The sequence below is a fragment of the Carcharhinus amblyrhynchos genome, chromosome 28, assembly GCF_965287045.1.
Source record: "Carcharhinus amblyrhynchos chromosome 28, sCarAmb.v2.hapA, whole genome shotgun sequence".
Taxonomy (NCBI): Eukaryota; Metazoa; Chordata; class Chondrichthyes; order Carcharhiniformes; family Carcharhinidae; genus Carcharhinus; species Carcharhinus amblyrhynchos.
The window spans coordinates 4,026,883-4,051,062 of NC_137351.1; positions in this window are offsets into that span (position 1 = coordinate 4,026,883).

Below are 24,180 nucleotides of genomic sequence, written 5' to 3' on the forward strand. Positions count from 1 at the left end.
AATCCCTCTCTTCAAAAAAAATCCTCGATAGTTTCATTGTTAATTAATAAGAACCAGAAACTAAGCCGAGATGTTAGAATCATAGAATTCCTACAGTGCAGAAAGAGACCATTCAGCCCATCGAGGCTTCACTGTTAACAATCCCACCCAGGCCCTGTACCTGTAATCCCACATATTCACCCTGCTACTCCCCCCGACCTACTTAGGGTCAATTTAACATGACCAATCAACCCAACCTGCACATCTGGGTGGCACGGTGGCACCGTGGTTAGCAGTACTGCCTCACAGCGGCAGTGTCCCAGGTTCAATTCCGGCCTTGGGTGACTGTCCGTGTGCAGTTTGCTCATTCTCCCCATGTCTGTGTGGGTTTCCTCCAGGTGCTCCAGTTTCCTCTCACAGTGTAAAGATTAACCTTGGTGCCGGGGGATTAACAGGATAAATGTGTGGGGCTATGGGGATGGGGCTTGGCTAGGATTGTGGTCAGTACAGACCCGATGGGCTGAATGGCCTCCTTGTGTATTGTAGGGATTCTATCTTTGGAGTCAATTGATGCCATTTCTTTAATCGCTACACAAGCACCGTTAAAAGTGACCATCACATGTGACCACTCCTATGATTAGTCCCATTTCACTAAAATGATGTTCAAATGTATCGAGTATTATAGCTCACTGAAGCAAAAGAATAGTTTCTATGCAGGGGCCGTGCTCTCAGGCGTAAACTGTGGCTGTTTAAGCTGAGCAAGCTCCATTACTGGCAAAGCCAATATAGCAACGTTCACACTGGTGGGCGAGAAGGGAGACATTAAGAGCTCAGTTTGAGCCCTGGCTGGGTGGCAGGCGCCATGTACAAGCGATGGTATCGACCTCGACCACTCCGCCTCATGTGCCTGTTGCAAGAATTCAATCACCAGTCGTTATCACGTCAGCTGCAAGTAAAGCTGTTGCGACAAAGTTTGTAAAATTAGATTCAATAGAGTGAATTCACAGCAGCCTCCGAATGTAATTCACTGTGTGTATATCAGTGTCATATCACTTCAAAACACTACCTATTGGGGAATAAAACCCACTCTCATTTCTTGGCCATTTTCAGAGAGGGCGGTGGCACAATCCAGGGATCGAGGGTCCTGGTCCAATGAGTCTGACATGCTACGAGTATAAGTCACATTTCTTATAAGTTGACAAGGTTGTCAACATCTTTTCCCAAAGGTAGGGGAGCCTAAAACTAGAGGGCATAGGTTTAAGGTGAGAGAGGGGAGAGACACAAAGAGGGGCGATTATTTCTCTTAGAGAGTGGTGAGTGTCTGGCACGAGCTACCAGAGGCAGCGATAGAGGGGGGTACAATTTTGTCTTTTTAAAAGCATTTAGACAGTCACGTGAGTAAGATGGGTATAGACGGATATGGACCAAATGCAGACAATTGATTAAAAACTGGGCGGCATGGACAAGTTGGGCCGAAGGGCCTGTTTCCATGCTATAAGCCTCAATGACTCTCAGCTGAAAGTTTATTTATTAGTGTCACAAGTAGGCTTACATTAACACTGCAATGAAGTTACTGTGAAAATCCCTTAGTTGCCATGCTCCGATGCCTGTTTGGGTACACTGAGGGAGAATTTAGCAGGGCCGATGCACCTAACCAGCAGAGGAAAGTGGATCACCCAGAGGAAATCCATGCAAACACAGGGAGAATGTGCAGATTCTGCACTGACAGTGACCCAAGCTCAGGACTTGAACCCAGGTTCCTTGTGCTGTGAGGCAGCAGTGCTAACCATTGTGCCATAGTGTCACCCACTATTTGCAGGCTACGCTTCAGAAACCAGTCAAGGCAGTGGGAACGTGTGCCTGCATTCCACACACTGCTTCATACAATTCCCATTGCCTCAATGTAATGAGAGACTGCGGCTTAATATGCAGATCTAGGTTCGTAATCTCTCTTGAAGTCATCACTCAAACATGCTGTAAATTTAGATTGAGATAGTGTGTGAGACTTGCGTGTCAAAACCGGGCATTGGGTGAGGCAGAAGGAACCAAGGGAATGAATCCCATCCAGAGGGCCCTCATGAAATTTTTGTCTAAATCTCGGGTTATTCATGCCAAGCTAATTCCAATGTTAAAATATTTTAATGTGTTCCACTAAAACTCTCTCCTTTGCAAAGTTATTCCGCAAAAATGGTCAAAATGAACCTTGGATGTGCTGTGTACAAATGCAGCAGTGTTCACCTTAGAATTTATTTTCAATTGAACTAATGAAAGGCAATAGTCATCTAGTCTGTGGGGTAACCCAATACTAAATGAAGAGTCTACTCATGTGGAGAATAATCCACATTGCTGCATAATTCCCTGGCCAGTTTGAAGGTTCAGTAAGTAACCAATCTCAATGCTTTATTCGCTGCAAAGTCCCAATGTTTTGGTGGGTAACATGTCTCTGTTACTCAGTTTGAAGGTTCGGTGGATAATTTTGCCTTCACATTTGTCTCTCTGCACTCTGACAGTTTGAAGATATTGGCAATGGAAATTGGAATTCCATTCCTATTCTAAATCTGTGTGTATGCGCCAAATCTTTCTGACAAGTAGGAAATACCCTACGAAAAGGTGCTGAAAATGTGCGGGGATAAGATCCGCCCCAAAGTAAGGGTTTCTTTCAAAGCAAACCTCAAATAAAACCACAGCAGACAATTGGATGACGAGAATAAATATTAAGATGGAGGCTGGGAGGTTTCAGGTTCAGGGCATATCAGGAATTATTAAAGTTTATTTATTAATTTCACAGATAGGCTCACATTAACACCGCAATGAAGTTACTGCGAAAATCCCCTAGTTGCCACACTCCAACGCCTGAGGGAGAATTTAGCATGGTCAATGCACCTAATCAACACATCTTTCAGACCACGGGAGGAAAATGGGGCACCCAGAGGAAACCCACGCAGACATGGGGGGAACATGCAGATTCCACACAGACAGTAACCCAAGCCAGGAATTGAACCAGGGTGTCTGGTGCTGTGAGGCAGCAGTGCTAATCACTGTGCCACTCTGTCACCGTGAACTTTCAGGTGGGGAAGGCAATGGGAAGGAGATTTTACTCAAGTGTTTACTCAAGTGTAAGTTGAGGTCTATGAGGTCTCGACTTCAGAGCAGCCCCAAGGAAAATTCTGAGTTTAAATTGAAAATAGCATCTGATAAATCTTTGAGTTTGAATGTGTCTCCTCAAGAACTATTCCACAGCTAAGCATCAGGGAACACAGGTTTTTATTCAATCTACTTGCTCCAAACTCCAATCGTTGACTGTCCACTTTGGGCAGCCAACTCACCCCCCACCTTGGGTTATAAGACCCATTCCCTCAAAGGGATATGCCCCACATAACAGTATTTAGTTAGATGTGGATTTTGGTAAGCAACATGTGTTGACAGGAATTGGGTAAATATTTCCATCCCGAACATAGATCAGGTCAGCTACACACCCAATGTAATGTGCTGAATGAGTGAGGGAGAAGGGACACACATAGTAGAAATATTTTTTAAATTCTTATGGATGGGGACTGAGAGGGCCATAGAATCATTGAACCACTACAGGGCAGAATTATGGGGATAGGGCCTGGGTAGGATTGTGGTCGATGGGCCAAATAGCCTCCTTCTGCACTGTAGGATTTACGATTCTATGGTTCAGCCCATTAAGCTTGCACCGACAGCAATCCTTTCCCCATAACGTCATGTTTTTACCCTGCTAGACCCCACCAACGTTAAGGGGCTATTTAGCATGGCCAATCAACCTAACCAGCACATCTTTGGATGGTGGGAGGAAACTGGAGCAGCCGGAGGAAACCCACGCAGACATGAGGAGAAAGTGCAAACTCCGCACCGTCATTGACCCGAGGCCAGAATTGAACCTGGGTCGGTGGCGCTGTGAGGCAGCAGCTGTGCCACCCCGATGTTGTTAGTTCCTACCGCCATTCTGAAGCGACTCCACTGCCCTGAATGGTGGGGCTGGCCACATGCTTCCCTCTCTCTACCTGTGCACATTGTTTGATAGCAACCCGCTGTAGCATGCCGCTCCAGTGTTAACTGCTCTGTATTTTTGCAGTAAGTAAGTAGCACAATGCACTTACTACTAAACGGCAGGCAGCATTGTTCAATCAAAGTGAGAGAAACTAAATGCATTTTAATCGAGCCAGGGCTGGAGGCAACTGAAGCCAGCGATATATCGCCGCAGCGTAACGGATTCCAAATGAACACGCTCACGATGGCCTGGCAAGGTACAAGCACAGCAACCCGGTCCTCAGCACTTTGAATGATTAAACACTGAAACTCTGAGGATAAAACTGAGAAAGTCTGAATTGCTCTGCATCTAAAAATAACTGGTATTGATTATGTCAGCTTACTGAAGTCAGTACTTGCACTCCATTGCTCTAATACACAATCGCCATCGAACAAATTCATACACATGTTTCACTAAATAGATAAAGATGATGGGCACCAGCAGGAATGCTGAACAGGCCAGCGTCAATCATTACTCAAATCAGAGCAAATATGACTGATCTCTTCAATCTATGATCTCCCTCATTTTAAATGGCTCTTGGCAAGAGACCAAATCTCTGATTTTTCTCCATCAACTCAATAACCCTTCAAGGTCCACAGGAACACTGCAAAATCCATTGCATTAAATCATAAGGAATACAAATATATCCCATCCTCAAGGGAGGCTAGAAATTTAGAATGGTAATTCTCAATGGCATCAGCGTACGTTATATAGTATGAGGGAATGATCTGATCGAGGTGTACAAAACTACAAGGGACACGGACAGAATGGATAAGGAGCAGCTCTTCCCCTTAGCTGACGGGTCAGTCAGAAGGGTACATGGGTTCAAGGTGAGGGTCAGGAGGTTTAGGGGGAATGAGAGGGAAACCGTTTTTACCCAGTGGGTAGTGATAGTCTGAATGTGCTGCCTGAGAGGGTGGTGGAGGTGGGATGCCTCACATCCTTTAAAAAGTATCTGAATGACCACTTGGCACATCATAACATCCAGCGCTATGGGCCAATTGCTGGCAAGTGGGACTAGGTGGGAGTTCAGGTGTTTCTTGCATGCCGGTGCAGACTGAAAGGCCTCCCCTGCGCTGTATGATTCTATGTCATCCAATGTCATTCCCCTACGTAACCCAGAACACAAGTACGGTGAGATGATTGAAACAAATGCACAAAAATGATGTAAATAATCCAGGAAACGTGGAGGGAGGCATTCGAGAAATGATACATGTAAACCCACTGATGGTTATAGCTTAGTGTGAAGAATAGGTATGTTGAATAGAAATATGAGAAGCACATTGTCCAATGATTTGAAACTGTTACCCCTGAACCCATCCATCTATATTCCATCCTTTGTCTCCACTATTAAATAAAACAGAATATTTTGTTTGCCCTAGACCAGGGATTCCCTGCTCTCTCCAACTATGGAGTCCTTTGCACCTCCAAACTGTACAGCCCAAAGCTCAGAGAAACATTCTTATTGTGTTGAAGAGTTAATCCACAAAAAAAATTGTTTTCATGCATTACAAACTAATTTATAAAAGTAATCTATAAGGAATAGAGATTACCTTTCTTAAACGTATATGTTTACTATAATTAAAAAGTTCTCTGATTTAAAATGTATTTAAGTCTCATCCTTTTCTCATTTCTAATAGGAGGAGTGATGCTGTAAAGATTCTCATATCGGACAAGCACATACACACTCTCAGCTCTCTCAGACATACCCAGAGTCACACACCTCTCTCTCTCTCACACACTCACATCTCCTTCTCACACACACACACGCACACTCACCTCTCACTCACACACCCTCATCCCCCCTTGCACACTCCCTGTTGCACACACACACACACACACATCTCTCTCACACATGAACAGTCATTTCTCTCACCCATACACTTGCCTCTCTCTCATACACACCACCTCTCTCACACACTCGCACTCACCTCTCTCTCTCATCACACACACATCTCTCTTACACATTTGAAAAGTCACCTCTCATTCCTGCCTCTCTCTCTCATACACACCACCTCTCACACACACACACTTGCCCATCTCTCGCACACACACACACCTGTATCTCACACGCACTCACCTCTCTTTGTCTTGTGTATGCATATTCAACTCTCTCTCATGTACACACATCTCAGACACACCTGTACACACATATCTTTCTCTTACACATGCACATCTCTCTCTCCCTTTCTCCCTTTCACACACACACACAAATCTTTCCCTCTTACACACAACCTCGTTCTTTTGACTTCAATGAGGAGCTGGGCCCAGCATGATCTGGATGAACTTGTATGTCTTGAGTCACCCACCTGTTCAAGATGGCTAAGGCAGCCGAGGAAGTTTATTCCAATCTGAAGTGGAAGGTGCAGTTAATGCCAGACATTATGACATAAGCTGCAGATGCCTCATTCGCAGGCTCCCAGTGAAATAGCTGCTCTTTATTCGGAAGCTCAGTCACAGGGTGCCTTGGGGGACACATTGCAGAAGCAGTGAGGGTGCCTTTGATTCATTCGGAGCACTGCAGAGCTGTAGTTGGTGCATTAAATTTATTGCACTCAGCAGAAAATGGCACCAATTAATGACATGAGGCCTTGACATGTTTTAATTGACCACATATTAAGCAATAGATGGAAAGTTGGAATTGTACTAAACCCTGAAGCTGATGCTGCCAGCACATTATTTTTGGCCAGTTTTCCATTCCTTTAATCTCAATCCCCAGTGGAGTTGTGCTTTCAGCCCTTGCATTATTCAGTAATTAACCATGTTTAATATTAATTACTGGACTTTAACTTTAATGAGGGCTGTCTTGGTTAGTTACCACTGTGCAACTCTCTTCCCCAACCCTACATCCCGGCCTGCCTATGACCTGCCTCTGATGTGTCTTTCTGATGCACTGTGTCAGTGTGCTGCTAGGCGACCGGATGGAGCAGCGCGCGCTTGGGCAGACGGGAAAGCAGCGATTGGACAAACTTATCTCACCACAGCTCATCACTCCCGAGGGTTAGGAAGCAACCAGGCCCCCAAGCGCCCCTGTTCCATTCCCCACGTTCCCCCCCGCCCAACCTCCAACTCTCAAGCAGGATCCAGACATTAGGTGATCCAGGCAGGATAGCTGCTAGCAAAGCTGCAGAAGTGTGACAGGCACTCAGAGACATTCAGATAAAAGGGTTTATTTGACAAGAACAGAGCATAAAACGCAGAGTGTTAATGCAGCAGATGGCACAGACCAAAATTTCACCTCCATTTCTGGAAATAAACAATATGGAAAGCTAGTGGTAAGATCAAGGGAGTTCTTTTGTTTATTCATTCATTGGACATGGGCATCGCTGGCTGGCCACCATTTATTGCCCATCCCTATTTGCTCTTGAATTGAGACACTTGCTAAGCCACTTCAGAGGGCTGTTGAGAGTCAACCACATTGATGTGGCTCTGGATTCACATGTAGGCCAGACCAGGGAAGGATGGCAAATTTCCTTCCCTAAGGGGCATTAGTGAATCAGATGGGGTTTTTCTGACAATTGGTAATGATTTCATGGTCATCAGTGGATTCTTAATTCCAGATTTTTTTTATTGAATTCAATTTCCACCAACTGCTGTGGTGGGATTCGAATCCAGGTCATGAGCTGAGTTTCTGGATTAATAGCCTAGTGGTAATACCACTAGGTCATCGCTTACCCATCACTTCTGCACAGTGTTTAGTTCACCTTAGAATTTATTTTCAATTGAACTAATGAAAGGCAATAGTCATCTAGTCTGTGAGGTAACCCAATACTAAATGAAGAGTTTATTCATGTGGAGAATAACCCACATTGCTCCATAATTCCCTGGCCAGTTTGAAGGATCAGTAAGTAACCAATCTCAATGCTTTATTCGCTGCAAAGTCCCAATGTTTTGGTGGGTAACATGTCTCTGTTACTCAGTTTGAAGGTTCGGTGGATAATTTTGCCTTCACATTTGTCTCTCTGCACTCTGACAGTTTGAAGATATTGGCAATGGAAATTGGAATTCCATTCCTATTCTAAATCTGTGTGTATGAACCAAATCTTTTTGATAGGAAATACCCTACGAAAAGGTGTTGAAAATGTGCGGGGATAAGATCTGCCCCAAAGTAAGGGTTTCTTTCAAAGCAAACCTCAAATAAAACCACAGCAGACAACTGGACGAGGAGAATAAATATTAGGATGGAGGTTGGGAGGTTTCAGGTTCACGGCATAACAGGAATTATTAAAGTTTATTTACTAGCGTCACAAGTAGGCTTACAATAACACTGCAACAAAATTACTGTGAAAATCCCCTAGTCACCACACTCCAGTACCTGTTCGGGTACACTGAGGGAGAATTTAGCACCTAACTAGCACATCCTCCAGACCGTGGGAGGAAACCGGAGCACCCGGAGGAAACCCACACAAACCCAGGGAGACCGCGCACAGTGACCCAAGTCAGGAATCGAACCCGGATCCCTGGTGCTGTGAGGCAGCTGTGCTAACCACCGAATAATGAAAAGGTCTCTAACATTTTAAGAAGGAATCCTATGAGTTAACTCAAACCATTGCCGGATGTTCAATAAGGTGGGCCATCGCTCCCCAATTTAAAATTCTCTTCCTGACGAAGGTTTGAACCCCGGGTCACGGTGACAGAAAGCTGCAGTTAGCAGCTCTCCCTGCCTCTCCCTGCTAAAGCATGTCCTCTTGAGGTCAGCCACATGGAAAACTCAAGCTGTCTTCTCCAGCGGTCCCCTCAGACAGCGGGAGACTGACAGACAGAGCAACACACGGGACACTGAGGGTTACAACGAGGGTTTAGACAAGAGATAGCACATGCATCACAATGAGTCACTCTGTGAGACTCACTGCACAAAGGTTAATCTAGATGTCGGATTTCATGACAGCTCTGAAATTGCTTCAGGGCAATGCTCCATCTGAAGTCTTAACACAGCACTCAATCTTACCCTGCCTTTAGGAAATGAAAGATTTTTTTTTAGTGTGTTGCTTTTTCGACCAAATCCATGTCACAACTTTCCCAGTGCTTGATAGCTTGTCTAAACCATGTGAGAGTATGTGCGTCTCACCTCAGTTATTTAGTGTCCAGCCTGTTCTGTAATCTCCCCAGTGCCAGATTTGCAGTCCCTTGGCAATAAGTATTCGCAGGAAACATTTTGACATTTTATCCCCCACCCTTGAAAAAAAAATGTCATGTTTTATTCAAGTTGCGGTTGACTGTAACAACATCCGTTCTTCTGAAAGTGAAGCTGGTTCACTATTGTTTCTTATTGGCCTGTCAAAAAGCAAAATTGTGTGTGCGTGGGGAGGGAGAGAGTCAGACCACTAACACGTGAGAGCCATCTTTAGCAAATGATATCATTCTCCTGTCACAGTGCCAGCTCCTGGGATGAATTCCATCCAGCACAGAGCTCTGGGCACCTTAGAAGAGGGGGGCAACACTCCCCTGTCAGTAGAAGGGCACTTCCCATTGCCAATCCACCTCCATGCTTAACTGGCACTCGGTTTAAACAGGCACAATGATTTTCCATTTTCCAACAGCCCTCTGCAGCCTCCTCCCACTGTCAAAGCTGCATCGCAGCATCATTTTTAATCGTGACAATGCGATTCCTTCCCGTGCTAATTACGCCACATTCTGGAGCCGTGAGCAATGACCGGGGAAATTGTCTTCCAGTCCTGCGACAACACACATCAGCCATGTCATTAAGAGGAGTGTGTTCACTCAGGCTGACTCTCCTGCGTTCCCAGCTCCTGACCCTCATTGAGATGCAGGGCTCGCCGCAGCCCACTTGTTGGCTTGTCTCACAACAACAGACCTTTTCAGTGCAAGTGTGATCCGAGCGATGTCTACATTTCCGCCACAAACTCTGGAGGCAGCTGCGTCAGTCAATTCAAGGGAGAGAGAGAGAGAGAGAAAAGGAAACACAGTGTGAGAGGAATATTAAAGGGATCAGGTGAATCGGTCTCAGAGGCAGCCAGCACTTCAGATTTAAAAAAAAACACAAGTGTGTGTTTTTCTTGTTATTGCACGGAAGTCTGTCGACCTGATCTTGAATTAATACTGGGCATCAGAGACCCCAGTTAATGAACTGCACTCACATCCAACATGCAACCCTTAACACTCGTGCTGACATCTCCTGGCACTGGGGGGAACCCTGCCCCATCTCAAAGTGAAGGAAACAAATACTTTTCACTGTACTCCAATACATGTGACAATCATAAATCAAATCAAAAAAACAACTACATAAAACAGAGAGTAACTATCAGGGATTTCATCGAATCCCTACAGTGCAGAAGGAGACCATTCAGCCCATCGAGTCTGCACCAATCATAATCCCACCCAAGCCCTATCCCCGTAACCCCATGTATTTACCCTGCTAATCCCGCTGACGCTAAGGGGCAATTTATTGCATGGTGGCAGAGTGGTTAGCACAGCCACCTCACAGCGCCAGGGACCCAGGTTCGATTCTCAGTTTGGATCACTGTCTCTGCAGAACCTGCATGTTCTCCCCATGTCGGCATGGGTTTCCCCCAGGGGCTCCAGTTTCCTCCCACGGACTGAAAGACATGCATTGAACGTGCTATATTCTCCCTCAGTGTACCCGAATGGGTGCCGGGGTATGGCGAGGAGGGGATTTTCACAGTAACTTCATTGCAATGTTAATGTAAGCCTAATTGTGACACTGATAAATATACTTTACTTTTAACTGTGAAACGTGGGAGGAAGCCGGAGCAGCCAAAGGAAACCCACGCAGACACAGAGAGAATGTGCAGACTCCGCTCAAACAGTGACACAAGCCGGGAATCAAACCCAGGTCCCTGGTGCTGTAAGGCAGCAGTGCTAACCATTGTGTCAGCCTCTATAATCAGATGTTAAGAGGGGATAATCAGGCTTCTTAAGAGGACGAGATTTCTTTGTACTTCTCACCCAACTGCTTGAACCCTTGCAATTAAATAATCATCTTCTACTTGCACACAACCATCTGTGGTTCCGCCTTTAACCTTTCTCCTTCCTCTAGACTTACTATGAGGTTAGACTGGCGGGGTGCAAATCTTGCAATGCAATCAGCTAATCGCTAGTATCTTTTTTTTAAATCAATTCAAGGATAGGAAAGAATTTTTGATGCAGCTACTGAGAAACATGGCAGTCGAACTCCCTTAATCATGGGGGAGGCCCCATGTCCATCTCCTGGCAGTGCCAAAGCTGCCCCTGATTAAGTGGGATGTAAAAGGGGCAGCCAAGGGGATTGCTGGCAGCTCTGCAGTGTTGGGATGTCAAATAGGCTCATTAATGATACAACTGGTGTCTATTATGCCTGAAGCCTGAAGAATTCTTTCTGGTTGTATCACAGCTTGGTTTGGCTCCTGCTCTGCCCAAGATTGCAGGAAAGTACAAAAGGTCACGAACGTAGCCCAATCCATCATGCAAACTAGCCTCCCATCCATTGACTCTATCTACACTTCCCACTGCCTCGGAAAAGCAGCCAGCATAATTAAGGACCCCATGCAACACAGACATTCTCTCTTCCACTTTCTTCCTTTGGGAAAACGATACAGACCAACTGACTCAAGAACAGTTTCTTTCCTGCTGCCATCAGACTTTTGGATGGACTTACCTTGCATTAAGTCGATCTTTCTCTACACCCTAGCTATGACTGTAACACTACATTCTACATCCTCTCACTTCCTTCTCTATGAATGGTATGCTTTGTCTTCAAAGTGTGCAAGAAACAATACTTTTCACTGTATGTTAATTCATGTGACAATAATAAATCAAAACAAATCAAATCAAATGAGATGAGTGGTGACTCAGGGACTAAATAGAGACCTATTGGATTTGCCAGTGGCTGCCTCGGGGTGGGGTGAGTGGGAGGGAGGGAAGGTTCTGCTATCTCGTAATTAGGCACTCAGTGTCTGACCAAGGGAGATGGCATCGAGCAGGGGATTTGGGCCCTAAAATCCAACCCCTGATCTTGCCTCTAATCTCAACCATAGAATCATAGAGTTGCTACAGTGCAGGAGGCCATTTGGCCCATTGAGTCTGCACCAACTCTGACAGAACATCTTACCCAGGCCCTATTCTTGTAACTCCATATAATTACTCTGTTAATATTCCTACTCGTCTCTGGACCCTAAGGGGCAATTTACCATCGTCAATCCACCGAACCTGCCCATTTTTGGACTGTGGGAGGAAATGGCGCACCTGAAGGTATGCGGGTTAGATTAATTGGACATGCTAAATTGCCCCTTAATGTTGGGGGGATTAGCAGGGTAAGTATGTGAGGTGATGTAGTGGGGAGGCGAATTAGGCTAATAAACAAATGACCATAGATTTAGGAACACTAAGATGACACTAACTTTAGAATGAATGATCTTGGATTATGGGAACGCAAGCCAGCCAGGGTTATTGCCATAAAAGACAGCTCTATATGATTAACAAATACCTCTAACTTAAAAACATGTATTTTGAATTTCCAAGATGGATGTGTTTTGCTTTTGATTACATTTTGTGAAACTTCAGCCAGTGACAAAATTCAGGGAGAAGGAAGGAATAATAGATTCACTGAAAGCAGTGATGCTATCAGCAGTGGTTGGGAACAAGATGGCTATCAATACTAGTTTTATGAATAGAGTCATACAACTCTGAGAGATAACGTAGGTGATGAGCAGACATGAAGAGTTTCTCAGGGTTGGATGAGAGTCACATGGGTTCAATTCACTGTCCAGCAGCCCACATCACTGCGCAACAGACGGGAGGTAACGTTTGTAATTGTAATAACAAATGAAATCCCATCAGGTCATGATGTGTATTGTTATTGGCTGGAGTTAATGGAAGGATGATTATTGACTGATCTGTATTAAAATTTACTGGATAATGCCCACCAAAAAAGGTAGGCAGTATGATTTTGGGAATGTATAATTACCTCCACAGGGACGTTGTTCTTCAGACTGATATCTGGCTGCCTGCATTCAATACCTTAAGTGCTGGGCTTCCTCATATCATTCTTCCATTCGATTGTTTGAGGAAGTAACAAGGAAGTTAGATAAAGGAGAACCAGTGGATGTGATTTACTTAGCTTTCCAGAAGGCATTTGACAAGGTGCCGCATAGGAGACGGTTAATTAAGTGCCCATGGTGTTTACAGTAAGATCCTGGCATGGATAAAGAATTGGGTGAATGGCAGAGGCAGAGAGTGGGGATAAAGGAGTCTTTTTCAGGATGGCAGCCAGTGACTAGTGGTGTTCCTCAGGGGTCAGTGCTGGGACCACAACTTTTCACACTATAAACTAATGATTTGGAAAAAGGAACTGTTGCTAAGTTTGCAGAAAATACAAAGATATGTAGAGGGACAGGTAGTACTGAGGAAGCAGGGGGGCTGCAGAAAAACTTGGACAGGTTAGGAGAGTGGGCAAAGAAGTGGTGGATGGAATATAATGTTGTGAAGTATAAAGTTATGCACTTTGGAAGGAGGAATGGAGACATAGACTATTTTCTAAAAAAGAAAATGCCTGGGAAATCAGAAACACAAAAAGACTTGGAAGTCATTGTTCAAGATTCTCTTAAGGTTAATGTGCAGGTTCAGTCGGCAGTTAGGAAGGGAAATGCAATGTTAGCTTTCGTGTCAAGAGGGCTAGAATACAAGAGCAGGGATGTACTCCTGAGGCTGTATAAGGCTCTGGTCAGACGCCATTTGGAGTATTGTGAACAGTTTTAGGGCCCATATCTAAGGAAGGATGTGCTGGTCCTGGAATGGTCCAGGGGAGATTTACAAGAATTATCCCTGGAATGAAAAGCTTGTCATATGAGGAACGGCTGAGGACTCTGGGTCAAAGAACAAAGAACAAAGAACAGTACAGCACAGGAAACAGGCCCTTGGGCCCGCCAAGCCTGCACCGCTCATTGGTCCAACTAGACCATTCGTTTGTATCCCTCCTTTCTCAGTCTGTTCATGTGGCTATCCGGATAAGTCTTAAACAATCCCAGCGTGTCTGCCTCCACCACCCTGCTTGGCAGTGCATTCCAGGCCCCCGTCACCCTCTGTGTAAAATACATCCCTCTGATATCTGAGTTAAATCTGGGTCAGTATTTGTTAGAGTTTAGAAGGATGAGGGGGTATCTTATTGAAACTTACAGGATACTGTGAACTCTGGATAGAGTAGACGTGGAGAGGACGTTTCCACTAGTAGGAAAAACTAAAACCAGAGGGCACAATCTCAGGCTGAAGGGACGATCCTTTAAAACAGAGGTGAGGAGGAATTTCTTCAGCCAGAGAGTGGTGAATCTGTGGAACTCTTTGTAGCAGAAGGCTGTGGAGGCCGTGTTACAGAGTGTCTTTAAGACAGAGATAGATAGCTTCTTGATTAATAAGGGGATCAGAGATTATGGGGAAAAGGCAGGAAAATGGGGATGAGAAAAATATCAGCCATGATTGAATGGAAGAGCAGACTCAATGGGCTGACTGGCCTAATTCTTTTCCTATGTCTTATGGCCTTATGGTTTGGTAAAATAAAATTATGTCTTCAACGTCAGTACATTACATTTCGTGTCTTTGTATTTAGCTTAAGTCTGAGCAAATATGGAGCCCTGAGAGGAAACCCCCTTCTCCATGGGGTTATGGGATAGAGACTGGGTGGAGTTGCTGTCAGTACAGACTCGATGGGCTGACTGGTCTCCTTCTGCATTGTAGGGATTCTTTGATAAGAATTCTCAAGCACAATTTGGCAAATGCTAAACACACATGAGCCATATCTACATAACTGGAGAAATTCCTGTGGACATCTCTTTACTGAACAGCAATATTAAGATGGCAAGCTCAGCATGCATTTCCTTTCTGTCACACTTCATGTATCATTCAACTGCGCGTTACACATGATAGAAAAAATATAAGTGAAGAAAGAGACCCTCTAGGATTGTGGAATCCCAGAGCAGGAGGTCTGCAACATCTGGATAAACTCACCTTGTGCTTACTTAACAGCTGTCGCTCCTTACTTCACCTCTGTATGAATTTAGTGTCTGCTTAATGACAGTCAGAGTATGGGGCAGAAATACAACTTTGGCAGGGCTGTGAAGTGGAGGATTGATTGATTTCCAAGCATTGAAAGATCCCTTCAATATGAGTCATTCGGGAATGAACGAACAATCATTCGGCCATTAGACTCCAAGGAGATTTCTTTCTCCTGCGAGTGTGGGTCATTGCTAAAGATTTGAAACTACAGTTAAGGAGCTGGCTGCTAAAACATTTGTGAATTGCTAAGTTTATGATCTTAGTCTTGAACCAGTCATTGGTTTTATACAGAACCTTACAACACAAATGGCCACGCATCCCAGCAGATCTTTGAGTGCGTGTCTGAGCCACACCAACCTCGGAAGTATCATAGGATTCCTACAATGCAGAAAGAGGTCATTCGGCCCATCAAGTCAGCACTGACAACAATCCCACTCAGGCTCTATCCCCGTAACCCCACATATTTACCCTACTAACCCTCCTAACATTGAGGGACAATTTACCAATTTGCCAAATAACCGAACCCGTCTATCTTTGGACTGTGGGAGGAAACCGGACCACCTGAAGGAAACCCACTGGGGGAATATGCAGTCACCACACAGTCAGTCACCCACGACCAGAATTGAACCTGGGTCCCTGGTGATGTGAGGCAGCAGTGTGCCACTGGGCTTATCTTTCTTTGTGTTTCCTCATCAACACATAGGAGATGATTCTCCCAAAAAAATGCTAAGTGCCAAATTCATGTGAAAGCTGGAATAACTGCTGTCGATTTTTTTTAGCAGGATTTTCCGAATGCATCTCCCACACTCTGAGCACAGCAGAGTGCCCGAATGAGATTCACTCTGAAAATCAGTGGGTAGGACCTGTTCTCTCCTGATAGGCCAGCAGCATAGCGCAGAGCAGACCACTACGCATGCACCAATCTGTCAGCACCAAGATTGGCGCAGGCGCAGCGGCCCCACACTGCCAGCCTCCCAATAGTCAGCCAGCCCTGCCACCCCACATCACTGCCCCTCCAATCCCCCCAGTCCCCGATCGTTGGCTGCCCGGACCTCTCCGTGCAAGCCCCAATGTCTCCCCCCCCAACGCAAACACCCCAGCCTGCCCTGATTTCCCGATTGCAGCACAGTAGCACAGTTGGTTAGCACTGCTGCTTCACAGCTCCAGGGTCCTGGGTTTGATTCCCGGCTTGGGTCACTGTCTGTGTGGAGTTTGCACATTGTCCTCGTGTCTGCATGGGTTCCCTCCGGATGCTGCGGTTCCCTCCCACAGTCCAAAGATGTCCAGGTAGGTTAATTGCTCATGCTAAAAATTGCCCCTTAGAGTCCTGAGATGTGTAGGTTTGAGGGATTAGTGGTTAAATATGTAGGGATAGCGGGGTGGTGTCTGGGTAGGATTGTGGGCAGTGCAGACTTGATGGGCCAAATGGCCTCCTTCTGCACTGTAGGGTTTCTATGATTCTATGATTCTATTCTATGACTAGCTCCTCCCAGCAGTCCCTCTCTCCTCCATCAGCTCCCTCCCCTCCAGTCCTGAGCCCCCCTCACCCAGCAGCCCCAACCTCTCCCCCTCACCCAGATGGCCAGCCCCTGATCACTCTTTCCCTCCCTCTGCCACTGATCCCAATGCAGAGTGGCAGCCCGACCCCCCCAAACCCACTGATCACCCCCGCCCATTGTATACTGTGCTCCTCAATGGGTACTGCCCACCCCACCCAACCCCATTGGCACTGCCCAATGCCTAGTGGGCAGTGCCAGTGTGCACCTTGGACAGTGCCAGGAGGCCAGGCTTGCACTGCCCAAGGGCACCCCCCCCGCCCCCCCCTCCCTACTCATCCCTGACTTTCTGGACGGAGCCTCCATGGCCTCTGTTCCCTCCAGCAGGTTCAGGCCACCAGGCCCCCCCACCAGTGGGGAGCTGTTAGAAACCCTGCTGAAAGGAACTACTCCTGACTGGAGGGGGTGAGACACAATGAAATGGGAATGCTGATTTAAATATTGAAATCAGCTCCACCCAGATTTCCGGAGTAGCAGCTTCAACATCGAAAACTGCACAATGCAACTAATCATTGAGGTTTACAACATGGAAACAGGCCATTCAGCCCAACTTGTCCATGCTGCCCAGTTTTTTAACCACAAGCTGGCCCCAATTGCCTCCATTTGGCCCATATCCCTCTACACCCATCTCACCCATGTAACTGTCTAAATGATTTTTAAAAGACAAAATTGTACCTGCCTCTACTACTACCTCTGGCAGCTTGTTTCAGACACTCACCACCCTCTGTGTGAAAAGAATTGCCCCTCTTGAGCCTTTTGTATCTCTCCCCTCTCAACTTAAACATACAATGGCCGGGATTCTCCGGCCAGTCACGCCCGAGCACTGCCACCAGAGAGAGGGGGGAGAATTTGGCGCTCGGCCAAATCCCCATTCCCTGCAGCGGGACAGGAGGAATCTGGCTGTAAGTGTGAACGGCCAGAGAATCCCACCCAATATCCCTGCTTTCACTGTAACATACATCAGGGGGTTGGGTTGGGGTGGAATTCTCTGGTTTCTCCACTGCATGTTTCCCATGGCACGAGGACGCATGCCATCTTTTGGTCCCTTTGCTGTCATTGGGATTTCCCAGTGACTGCACCCCCCCCGACCTTTGCCACCAGGAGACCCACTGTTGGGGTGTGCGATGGGTGAAACCCAAAGAGCCTGCTGGCATGAACAGCTGGAGAATGCCAGCCAACATTTAAATGTACTTTCGAAACAGAACAATAACTTTAAAGATGAGACCTCAGTGGAACAAGCTGCTATTTTATTAAAATGTCAATTTTATACAGGCGGGAGAGTAAATTTTGGCATGGATCTTCATTCGCATAAATTCTTCCTGGTAAAGAGGCTTCACTTTGTGTGTGGAATTATGCATTGACTCACTATTGCTTGCTGCTGTACGTTCACAGTGTCAGAGCAGCCCAGTGCGATAGCACATTGATTTCTGAGTCAAAAGGTCAGCTCCCACTCTGGAGTCTTGAGAACCCAATCTAGGCTGACACTCGAGGGAGTTACTGAGGGTGAACTGTGCGATTAGAGCTGCTGCCACTTGGACGAGACTCTTGTCCTCCCAGGTCAACATAAAACATTCCCTGGCACAAGCTCCACAAATTGAGTTCTCTTCACTGAGTTGTTCTATATTTATCCCTCCATTGATAACACTGAAGCAGTTTATCGGATTGTAGCAATGTTGCTGTCATGGGATCTTACTGTGCGCAAATTGGCTGCTGTGTTTCCTGTGTTGTGACAATGACTACACTTCGAGAAGCATCCAATTGGTTGTCCTGAGGTCACGGAAGGCACTATATAAACATAGGAGGGTGACTGCACCCCAGCTATTTCATGGGCCCTGACGGAGAATTCTGCTGTTTCATAGAATCTCTACAGATGCACCATTCAAAGCATTCTTTCTGGTCGTATCACAGCTTGGTATGGCTCCTGTTCTGCCCAAGACCACAAGAAATTACAAAAAGTTGTGAATCTAGCCCAATCCATCACAAAAACCATCCGTTGACTCTGTCTACACTTCCTGCTGCATCAGAAAAGCATCCAGTATAATTAAGGATTCCATGCACTCCGGACATTCTCTCTTCCACTTTCCGAATTAGGGAAAAAGATACAAAAATCTGAGGTCACGTACCAACTAACTCAAGAACAGCTCCTTCTCTGTTGCCATCAGACTTTTGAATGGATCTACCTTGCATTATGTTGATCTTTCTCTACACCCTAGCTATGACTGTAACACTACATTCTACACTCTTTTGTTTCCTTCTCTATGAACGGTGTGTTTTATCTGGTTAGCGTGCAAGAAACACTACTTTTCTCTGCATGTCAATACTTGTGACAATAATAAATCAAGTCAAATCAAATCATTCAGGCCATTAAGCCTGCACTGACAACAATCCCACTCAAGCCCTATCCCCATGACCCTGTATGTTTACCCCGCTAATAACCTGAAACTAAGGAGTAATTTAGCATGGTCAATCTGCCTAATCCGCATATCTTTGGAGTGCGGGAGGAAATCAGAGCACCCAGAGGGAGTGCACACATGGAGAACATACAAACTCCACGCAGACAGTCACCCGAGACTGGAGCTGAACCCGGATCCCTGGTGCTGTGAGACAGCAGTGCTAACCATTGTATAAGATCCCACCACAGCACCGTAACTATGACTTGATGGGCGGTTTTAGTGTTATTTGATCGAAAGATAAATATTAGCCAGGTCAATGAGGAAAACTCAATTTGTGAACTTGTTGCAACCTGCATAGTGGAAGCTCTGACCAAAAAAATTGCAACTTGGTCCGATTTACTTCACAGAACCTCAGTTTCCAAAACAAGAGGGGCCCCCCTGCCCAAAATAGCAATATAGACACCTGGCACTATCAAAATGGAGTCAGCTGCGTCACTGATGTTCGTGGTGTGGGAAGGCTCCTGGCCCTGTGTTTAGGGCCCTGTCGGAGCCAAATGATGGCAGGGAAGTCACACCCGGGGTCTTTGCAAGTGTGCTGCGTAAGGTGACATTGAACTGGACTCCAGTCCGTGCCCAGCACTCACGCATCCCAGCCTGTTAGTGCGGCATTCGCTCTCGTCGCCATGAGCTAATGTGTCCGCGCGCATAATATGTCCAAAACACACAGTCAAGGACACTCAGCCGCTGAAAGCTTTAAGAAGGTCATAAAATACGATTACATTTATAAAGGGCAGTGGCAATGGAGGCCATTAAATCTAACAGACCAAAATATTTCTAAATATGTACTGCGGCCAGGGGAATTTTAATTCTGAAACATAAATTTTGTCTTCTGAGGTGATTTGTATTATGAAGCAGGAATAACTCTCTGGCTCTAATCTACCGCAGACAAGGAACGATTTGCTCTCGGAGGGGTGGTGTTGAGGATCCAGGAGTGGCTGGGCATCTTGACGTTTCCGAGCCGCCACAGCCTTTGCTGCCAGCGAGGTAACCTTGACTATCAAAGCCCAGGCACAGCACCAGACGTTGATCTATCTACACGACACACGCTGTTGTGTCAGCTTTCCAGGATTCTCCAATAAAAGCCCATCAGTTTGGAGAGTGATATTGCCGGAGCCCATCTGCCACCTCCAATAGGCTGTAAATCAAATTTATTTTATAACAATAAAACTTTACTGTGTGAAAGATGAGATGTAATTTAGAACAGTGCCAATGAATGCTGTAGTTGGAGTCTGATGGTCCTTGTGATATCACTTATGATTATGTATTCCTTTGTTGATTAAATAAGTGCAGATTTCCTTTCTCTTTCTCCCAATGGCTGTGCCAAAGTGCAGCATTTCCTTGGTAACCGGGGGGGGGGGAAGAATGTTTGAGACCTGAGGGCCTGGAACATGAAACTTTATGGTTATAGTCAGCGATGCTGTGTGAATAGTAAGTGTGCCAAAAGGGTAAGACAGTGCATTGAATGATGGCACAGTGACAATATTACAAGATTGGGCCAGAAACCCACACCGTTGTGGGAGGCACGGTGGCACAGTGGTTAGCATGACTGTCTCACAGCGCCTAGGACTTGGGTTTGATTCCTGGCTTGGGTCACTATTTGTGTGGGACGTTCTCCCCATGTCTGCATGAATATGTTTCGGATTCCTCCTACAGTCATGGGAGATGCACTGGTTAAGTGAATTGGCCAAGCTAAATTCTCCCAGAGTGTGGCGACTAGAGGATTTTCATAGTAACTTCATTGATATGTTAATGTAAGCCTTCTTGCGACTAATAAATAAACTTTTACTTTAATGCTCTAGAGACATGTGTTCAAATCCCACCATGTACAGCAGATGGAATTCAATGGGAGGCAGTGGCCTAGTGGTATTGTTGCTGGATTATTAATCCAGAAGCTCAGCTCACGTTCAAAGGACCTAGGTTCAAATCCTACCATGGCAGATGATGGAATTTGAAAGCAATTTAAAAAAAAACTGGATTTAAGAATCTACTGATGACCATGAAAACATTATCGATCGTTGGAAAAGCCCATCTGGTTCATGGTTGCCCTTTAGAGAAGGAAATCTGCCATCTTTACCTGGTCAGGTTTACATGTGACTCCAGAGTCATAGCAATGTAGTTGCTTCTCATCTGCCCTTGGGCAATTAGGGATGGGCAATAAATGCTGGCCAGCCAGTGACGCCCATGACCCACGAATGAATAGAAAAAATAAAGTATGGGGAATTTATGGTGGCCATGATTATATCAACATAAAAATCCATCAGGTTCATTATTGGTCTTTCGGGAAGGAAATCTGCCATCCTTACTTGATCTGGCCTACATGTAACTCCAGACCCACAGCATTGTGGTTGATGCTGAAATAACCTAACAACTATTGATTAGGGCAATAAATGTTGGTCCAGTGATGCCCGCATACCATGAAAGAATTTTAACCATGGAAGGAATGGCACAACAGGCAGAATTCTTGTCCCGCCCCCATAGGAATCATAGCGGGCATACACAGAACGTGCAAAGGTCTGTTGACCTCAGGCAGGACTTACTGGCACTGGGGTGAGCATGGCTGGAGAATCCCACCCAAAGTTGTTCCAGTGTTATCAGGCGAAACCTGGCCCACTTTGAGGGTGAGGGGAACAGGAGGGAAATACAACTAAACCAAAGGAAGTTTCCAAACTTAAACGCCCAAATCTTCACTTTTTCACTTTCTGACGCAGGGAGTTAGGTTCAACCCTTGGTACATATGCAATATTTTCTCTCCCGTCTGACTATTTTTCAAAGCAACAACACAAACAGCTGGAAGCATCCATCAGGTCAGTCAACATCAATGGATAGAACATCAGAGGGAAAGTTTTAAGTGAGGACCTATTTTCAATGCTAAAGGAGTATTTTATACACACACACACGTATATGTGTATATTATCTAGAGAGTGTGTGACCAACACAGAAACAAACATAAAAGAGACAAAGGCTGTGTAAATAACCAAGGAAGAGGGAGTTAGGATTGAGGAAATGCAAGGAAATGGGAACAATGGTAAGCTTGGAAAAAGATGTGAAATTAAAACAGGCTTGAGAATGAGAAAAGGGATGATCTTTGCAAAAAGGCATTTTGGCAAATTTGCGTGTGGACTCTCTGAACTGAGAGGGCCAAGCTGCAGGTTTGTGAGGTGGGGGGAACATGTTAACTTTCTCCACTCATTCCCACTCTGGTTTGAGATTGGATGGAAAGGTGCAGCAACTTTAAAGTGGTAATCGCTCTCCCTTTCCGAAGATGCTGGCTGAGCGCTGAGGGGTTTTCAGTATTTTGGGTGTCTTGTTCCAGTTTTCAGCATTTGCAGAGTCTTGCTATCTTTTACGCTGACCTCTCTGTCATTGGCCTTGTACACCTTCCCTGTATCTTGCTGGGCACCAGCTAATCTTCAAATGGTAGCTTCCCTAGAAAGTCATAAAGTCATTTTACTCTGGAAAGTCAGAAGCTTTTTCCCAGGGTGGAAGAATCAATTACATGGGTTTAAGGTGCGAGAGGTAAAGTTTAAAGGAGACGTACAAGGCAAGTTTTTTACACAGAGGGTGCTGGGTGCCTGGAACTCGCTGCTGGGGAAGGTAATGGAAGCAGATACAAAAGTGACTTTTAAGAGTTGATAAATACATGAATAGGTTAAGAATGGAGGAATATGGTCCCTGGAAGGGTAGGGGGTTTCATGGGCAGCATGGTCAGTGCAGGCTTGGAGGGCCAAAGGTCCTGTTCCTGTGCTGTAATTTTCTTTGTCATACAGTGCAGAAAAGGCCCTTCAGCCCATCAAGTCTACACTGTCAATAACAGCCAATAAAGGCGCGCTAATCCCATTTGCTGCATTTGTCCCATATCCTTGAATGTTAATACATTTCAAATGGTCATCCAAATTTTTTTAAATATCCTTATTTTCAAATCATTTGTAAAGAGATAAGGAGAAGTACACAGCTAGTAAAAAGGGTGAAGCACACAGACACATGGACATAGACACACACATATAGACACAAACACATAGACACAGATACACAGACATACACACACACACAGACACAGATGCGTACAGGCACATAGACACAGACACACATGCAGACACATAGACACACACACATTCCCATAAACACACACACACACACACACATACACAGACTACAGATACACACAGACACATGCATTCCCATAGGCACATATACACAGACACACACACACACATGCAGACACACAAGCACACACATCCACACACATTCCCACAGATGCAGAGACATATCAACACACACACACACACACACACACGCACACACACACGCACGCATGCAAGCACGCAAGGGGCAGGATTTTATAGCCTTGCTTGTCCCAAAACCATAAAATCTCACCCAAGGTCAGTAGACCTTTCCAGGGTCCGCAGCTCGCTTGCTCTGAATACTGTGGCAGGAGGGATGGCAAAATTCTGGCCACAGACACACAGATATACACACATGGACACACAGACTCACAAAAACACACACATGGACACACAGACTCACAAAAACACACACATGGAGACAGACACACAAAAACACACATGTGCACGCAGACACACAGATACACATACATGGACACATAGACACACAAGTACACACACATGGATGCGCAGACACACAGATGCACACACATGGACATGCAAACACACAGATGCACACACATGGACATGCAGACACACAGATACACACGCATGGACACATAAACACACAAGTACACACACATGGACGCGCAGACACACAGATACATACATGTGGACATGCAGACACACAGATACACACACATGGACACATAGACAAACACAGGGACACATAGACAAAAAGTCAGAGAGCCTGAGAGATCTGTGTGAAAGTGAGGAGCAGAGGCCTTTATTTGATATGGTCATTGTGTGGCTGATAATAGAACTGGCAAAAACTGTCATGGTCTCATGCCCACATATGACTTTACATTTCACTCACATAAACCATTATCAACAACAACTTGCATTTATATAGCACCTTCACTGTGGAGAAATGTTCCAAGGTTCTTCACAGAGGCGTAATCAGATAAAAGATGCCTAGAAAGTAAGAGCTGTAAGATGAGGAAACCCAAGGCTTGGTCAGAGAGATGGAGACCTCA